The 5,965-nt window shown below is 35.7% G+C and overlaps 1 long non-coding RNA gene across 8 annotated transcripts in view; it reads right to left on the reverse strand.

The window, feature by feature from the left end:
- Positions 1-3,414, reverse strand: part of LOC144705883 (uncharacterized) — a 9,481-nt gene extending 6,067 nt beyond the window's left edge. For 5 of the 8 annotated variants that reach the window (XR_013582131.1, XR_013582130.1, XR_013582132.1 and 2 more), the window contains exons 1-2: positions 3,021-3,263; positions 1-1,317 (exon numbers count right to left, since the gene is read on the reverse strand). The exon at positions 1-1,317 is cut by the window's left edge and continues 3,888 nt beyond it. This is a non-coding gene — a long non-coding RNA (uncharacterized LOC144705883). Of the gene's footprint in view, positions 1,318-3,020 lie in introns of all 8 variants that reach the window. The other 3 variants (XR_013582136.1, XR_013582129.1, XR_013582134.1) reach the window with 2 other exon arrangements.
- Positions 3,415-5,965: the final 2,551 nt, after the last annotated feature.

The following is a 5,965-nucleotide window of genomic DNA, read 5'->3' on the forward strand; positions in this document are numbered from 1 at the left end:
GTCGCGCCATTTTGGGTTGCAAGTCATTGTGATGAATAAACCTGGTTTTCCCATCTTTTGTACGATGGCCATGGCATCCTGGTACATCCCTTGCATGTAGCGTGGGGCACCGGTGAAGGAAAAGGGGAGAATGATCATCCTCCCATCGGGCGCGACAACATCGTCGGTGGCAACTTGATTCAATCAACCCTCGGAAGAGACTTGAATGCAACGCCGCCTGGTTGTAGCGAACCCAGTGCAAGCGAGATTCTTCAACCTTGGCATAAGCATCCACAAAATATTCTTGAAAAAACCGGCCAGAAAGATGAAGCACTCTCGATGAGTCTCGAACCATGAAGTGGTAGGCATAAAATTGGTTCATTGTCTTGCTTCTTTCCTTTAGTTGTAGGCTCCGCCCCGGACTACCATACGGAAAGAGCAGCACGAAGTGGAGTGGATCATAATTCCCGTTGAGCTGATTCACAAACTGCAGTCCTCCACCACGCTTCCGTAGAATAATGTTGCGCCTTCCATCTCCTTCGTTTCTGTCTCCAAGCATATGAACAGCGACTTCAAAGCCTGTGGGTTGATCATAACGGTGATCGGGGATAGAAGGCTCTCCGACTCATAGCTCAAATTCTTTGGTGGATGTGGTGATAAGTGCTTCTTTGTTGTTCGCTTGAAACTGGCGAACAAAGGGATAGGCCACACTCAAAAAGTAGTGGATCTTTTCAAGGATGCTGCGATGTAGATCGGGGACGATTGAGTTTCATCGTTCGATCTGGTAGTCCGCGTCGTAGATGTAGATTTGAGCGTAGCAGGGAGCTTGACCAATGGGGGGCAACAGAGCATTTGAGATCTGATGATAGATGCCACCTTGGATGTAGTACGTGTACATGCTGGCATGGTTGTCAGCGAGGGAACAATCAAAATTTGCACCGCTGGATGTGAAAGCCAAAGCTAAATTGTAGGCTCAAAGAAAACTATGGTAGTGCTTTGCCTCCTTCGTTGTCCCCTCGAGCATAGCAAGAAGCGGCGTCGGAGGGTTGGGAAATGCCGACAACGCGACCTTGCCATGCTTGCAGCATAATTGGAACATTGGATTTCACTGACAGGAGCCATGTTTGCGTTCTTGGATCTACATCTTCGATTAGCGCGCAACGCATGTTGCAATCATGCCTCCGAGAGAATGTGGTTGAACGCTTGCCACATTGCGGGTAGCTGCAAGGAGTGTCCTCACGTTGGCTGATCTTGTTGAGTGAGGGTATACAATTCACTCGGCCCTACAGTTGCCCTCAATTGCAAGCGCAATCAGCGTCCAGAAGGGTACATGAATTCCTATAATTATTAGTAGAGATTAGTAGTAGAGGTAAATGTTTAAAATGAAATATACAAAATAGTATGGGGAGATGTAATATTTCATTACAATAGAAGTCTAGAGGGGCATATAAAAAATTCAACATTGTTATGCCCATAATCTATATTTTATTCACAATCAGATGAAATCCAGATTGAATTTGAAGAAAAGATAATCAGATCTAAATTTCACTATTCAATAGAAATCTGATTGATTTTAAAGAACAGAGAATTGAAAATGCATATCTTCAGTAATATGATGAATTATCGATGAATTAAAAGAACGGATAATCTAAAAAATACAGATGAACTATCGATGCATATGGTCATTCACAATTTTAGACTTCACATTTTTGAAATGTACAGAAGTCATGAAAATAAAAAATACAATACACAGAATAAATGAAAACAAATCCAGATTAATGAATAGATCTTAAATTCACAATCGAATTGGATTGTGAATTTAAAATTACAATCGTAGAATAATCGCAGATTATAATTACCACAGCTTTTTGATTTCATATTCGATTTTTGAATTCAAAATTAAATCTAAAAAATACCATATATTTTAGAAATCATGTTCGAATATGATTTTTGTTGATAGCGCGTTTAGATTTTTGAAACCAATACATGAATTTTGATCTATTTTAGATTTCATATTCCAATATGATTTCCGTAAATTTTGTTATTAGATTTTGAATCCAAGACTGATTGCCTTAGATTTCATATTCGAATATGATTACTGATGATATGACGATATTTCAATATGAATCCCTCATCAAGTACGATGTATCGACTGGAGTTGCTACATCGTACTTAATTCCATTGAACAAAAATCTAGATTTGACCAAAATCTAAACACGCCGAAGATATCCTGTTCTTTTATGACCTAAATCTGGATTCTCTTTCTCACACTATTCCTCTTCTTTTACTTCTCTCCTCTCTTGCAGTAGAAAAATACCTCTCTCCCTTAGAAAATCGCTTATCAAATAGGTTTTCGCGGCCCTAATGCCTTGGAAACAAAGAAGAAAATAACAGTTCCACAGATTTCGTCATTATATTTTGAAGCCTTGGAAACGGATGATCGCTGCAACAGCCCCGCACTACAGCAACTTATCGTTGCTGTTCTTTTCTTCTTCTTATTCTCGTCACTATTCTTCTCTTTCTCACACTAATCCTCTTCTTTTACTTATTCTATTCTCTCTTGCAGCAGAAAAATACGCCCCAGTTTTAGCATTTGACTGCCGCTTACCACTGTGCTAAAAGCCCAGGCAATCGAAAACCATTTAAAAAAATGCAAGCGCAAAAAAAGTGGAGTTTATTCCAAAGAAACGCTACAGATCCATCAGATCGGAGAAAAACACAGATGTACGATATGCCGACTAAGGTTGCCACATTGTACTTAATTCCATCAAACGAAAATCTAGATTTGACCGAAATCTAAACACGCCGAAGATATCCTGTTCTTTTACGACCGAAATCTAGATTCTCTTTCTCACACTATTCCTCTTCTTTAATTCTTCTCTTCTCTCTTGCAGCAGAAAAATACCTCTCTCCCACAGAAAATCGCTCATCAAATCGAATGGGTAAATAAAATTAAAGATTGACCGAAAATCTAGTTAATTCCATTGAAAAATCTTAAAAATCTGGAGAAGAATGATATCGCTGAGACGAATTTCACTCACCATGTGGCGAATGATGCGCCATTGCTGAAAAAACTTTTTACGTATCACAAAATCAGGTCGCTGGTGAAGGCGCGTAGTCGTACGTCGTAGTTGTACGCTGTCGACGTTCCACCAGGGAACTCGCTGGAGGAGACTTGTTTTTTGCGGACACTATTGTCCGTTGCAATCTCCAGTCTTTGGCTCAGGTCGCCGAGAACCTCGCCTGGAGAGGAAGATCCTCTTCCCCTCCCTAATGCCATTCGCTGGATTAGACGATGCCGATAGAGCAACGGGTTCCCCTATAAATTATTCTGCTTAGACCCTTCTCCCTAGCCGGAGTAGGGTGCCATAATGTATGTTGGAAATAGTAAACTGAATAGTCTTTGGTTTCGTGCACGTCGTAATCCCTTGTTGTAATCCCCACTCCAAAAGATTGATGAACAAGTGCTTCTCTCTCTTGTGCACAACGTAACCTCCCGAAGAAATGCTTCTCTCTCACTCTCTCTCTTCTCTCTAACTCTCTTGTCAGCCAATCAGAGTCCAGAAGGGTAGATGTATTCATTCTATAGCAGTAGATATTAATGTTCTCTCTTCAGAATTATGATAGATACAAGAGTAAATGTAGGCCTTTTGATAAGTTTTTTTTATTTAAGTGGTAGTTTGTTTTGTTTTCAGAATTTAAATAAATAAAATAGCATATGTAGACTCATTTGGTAAGTTTTCTCTTGTTTAAGTACTACTGTCTTTTCTCTTCGGAAATTTGATAAAAACAAGCCTAAATGTGGCTTTGTTGATAAGTTTTCTTTTATATGAGCAATAATTCGTTTTCTCTTCGGAATAATAATAAATAAAATTATAAATGTGGGCTCTTCTGGTGAGTTTTATTTTATTCAAGTAGTAGTTTGTTTTCTATTTGGAATGATAGTAATTCCAACGGTAAAGGTAGGCTATTTTGGTAAATTGTCTTTTATTTTAGCAGTAATGTTTTTTCTCTTCGAAATGATAGTAAATAGAGGTTTATATTTAGGTTAATTAGTAAGTATTCTTTTATTAAAGTGATAATGATTTTTTTCTTTCAAATGATAATAAGTACAAATGTAAATATAGGCTCTTTTGTTAAGTTTTATTTTTTTGGAATAATAATAAATACAAGGGTATGTTCCTTTGGCATATTATTTGTTGTTATTTATGTATTTTATCTTCTGAATTATAATAAATGTGTGTTTATATGCAGGCTGTTTCTGTAAGTTTCCTTTTATTTAAGCAATGGTTTGTTTTCTCTCTGGAATTATTATAAATATAAGTGTATATGTTGGCTTTTTTGGTAGATTTTCTTTTATTTTAGTTGTCGCGTGCACTCTCTTCAGAATTTAAAAACATACAAGTGTAAGTGTAGCCTATTTTGGTAAATTTTGTTTACTCGAGTAGTAGTTTGTTTTCTCTTCGGAATTTAAGTAAGGACATGTGTAAATGTAAGCTATTTTGGTAAGTGCCATTTTATTTGAGTAGTAGTTTGTTTTCTCTTTGGAATTTCAATATAAATACAAGTGTAAATGCAGGCTATTTTTGTAAGTTTAATCTTATTAATGGCAGTGTGCGTTCTCTTTGGAATTTAAATAGGTACAAGAATAAATGTAGGCTATTTTGGTAAGTTTCATTTTATTTAAATAATAGTGTGGGTTGTCTTTGGAATTTTAAAAAATACAAGTGTAAATGTAGGATATTTTGCTAAGTTTTCAATTATCTTAAAAATGTATTTTCTCTCCGGAATTTAAATAAATACAGGTGCAAATGTAGGCTCTTTTGGCAAATTTCATTTTAGTAATGCAGCAACGTATTTTCTCTTCAGATTCATAATAAATGCTAGGATAAATTTAGGCTCTTTTGGTAATTATTTCATTTTAAGTGGCAATGTGTTTTCTTTTCAGAATTATATTAAGTACAAGTGTAAACATCGGCTATTTTGGTAAGTTTTCTTCTGTTTAAGTAGTAACATGTTTATCCTTGGAATTAACAGTAATTCCAAGAGTAAGTGTAGGCTATTTTGGCAAGTTTTCTTTTACTCAAATAGTAGTTTGTTTTCTATTTGGAATTTAATTAAATGCAAGTGTCGATGTAGGCTATTTTGGTAAGTGTTCTTTTATTCGAGCAATCATTTGTATTCTCTTCGGAATTTAAACAGTACAAGTGTAAATGTAGATTTTTCTGGTTTTCTTTTATTTGAGCAGTAGTTTGTTTTCTCTTCGCAATGTAGGTTATTTTGGTAAGTTTTCTTTTGTTGGAGTAGTAGTTTGTTTTCTCTTCGGAATTTAAACAAATACAAGTGTAAGTGTAGGTTATTTTGTTAAGTTTTCTTTTATTGGAGTAGTAATGTGTTTTCTCTTCAAAATTATAGTAAATAAAATTTAATGTTCAGGCTCTTTTGAGAGTTTTATTCCATTTAAGCAGGAGTGTGTTTTCTCTTTGGAATTATTAAAAACGCAGTATTATGCTATTTAGTAAGTTTTATTTTATTTTAGTTGTGTATTTTCTCTTTGAAATTACAATAAATACAAGTTTATATGTAGGCTATTTTGGTAAGTTTTCTTTTACTCAATCAGTGGTGCATTTTCTCTTCGGGATAATAATAAATACTCATGTAAATATATGCACTTTTGGTAAGTTTTCTTCTGACTACGAGGGAATGTCTGACTATTTGATGTCTTATATTATCCCTAAATGAGACTTAAAGAGAAATAACTTCAGATGCACATAATTTGGTAATATAATATATTTACTGCATACCAATAATCTATGCAATATATTTCCCTAACCGCTAGGGATAGGCACTGGCTGTCGGTCTATCGTCTGTGTTCATCAATCTATGACGAAGTGAATGGCTATGAAGACAATACCTACAGTCAATGGTTAGTATGATGTTGATGAATGAAGATGATAGATGATTCGATGGCAATGACTACGGAAGG

The sequence above is a fragment of the Wolffia australiana genome, chromosome 7 (assembly GCF_029677425.1).
Source record: "Wolffia australiana isolate 7733 chromosome 7, ASM2967742v1".
NCBI lineage: Eukaryota > Viridiplantae > Streptophyta > Magnoliopsida > Alismatales > Araceae > Wolffia > Wolffia australiana.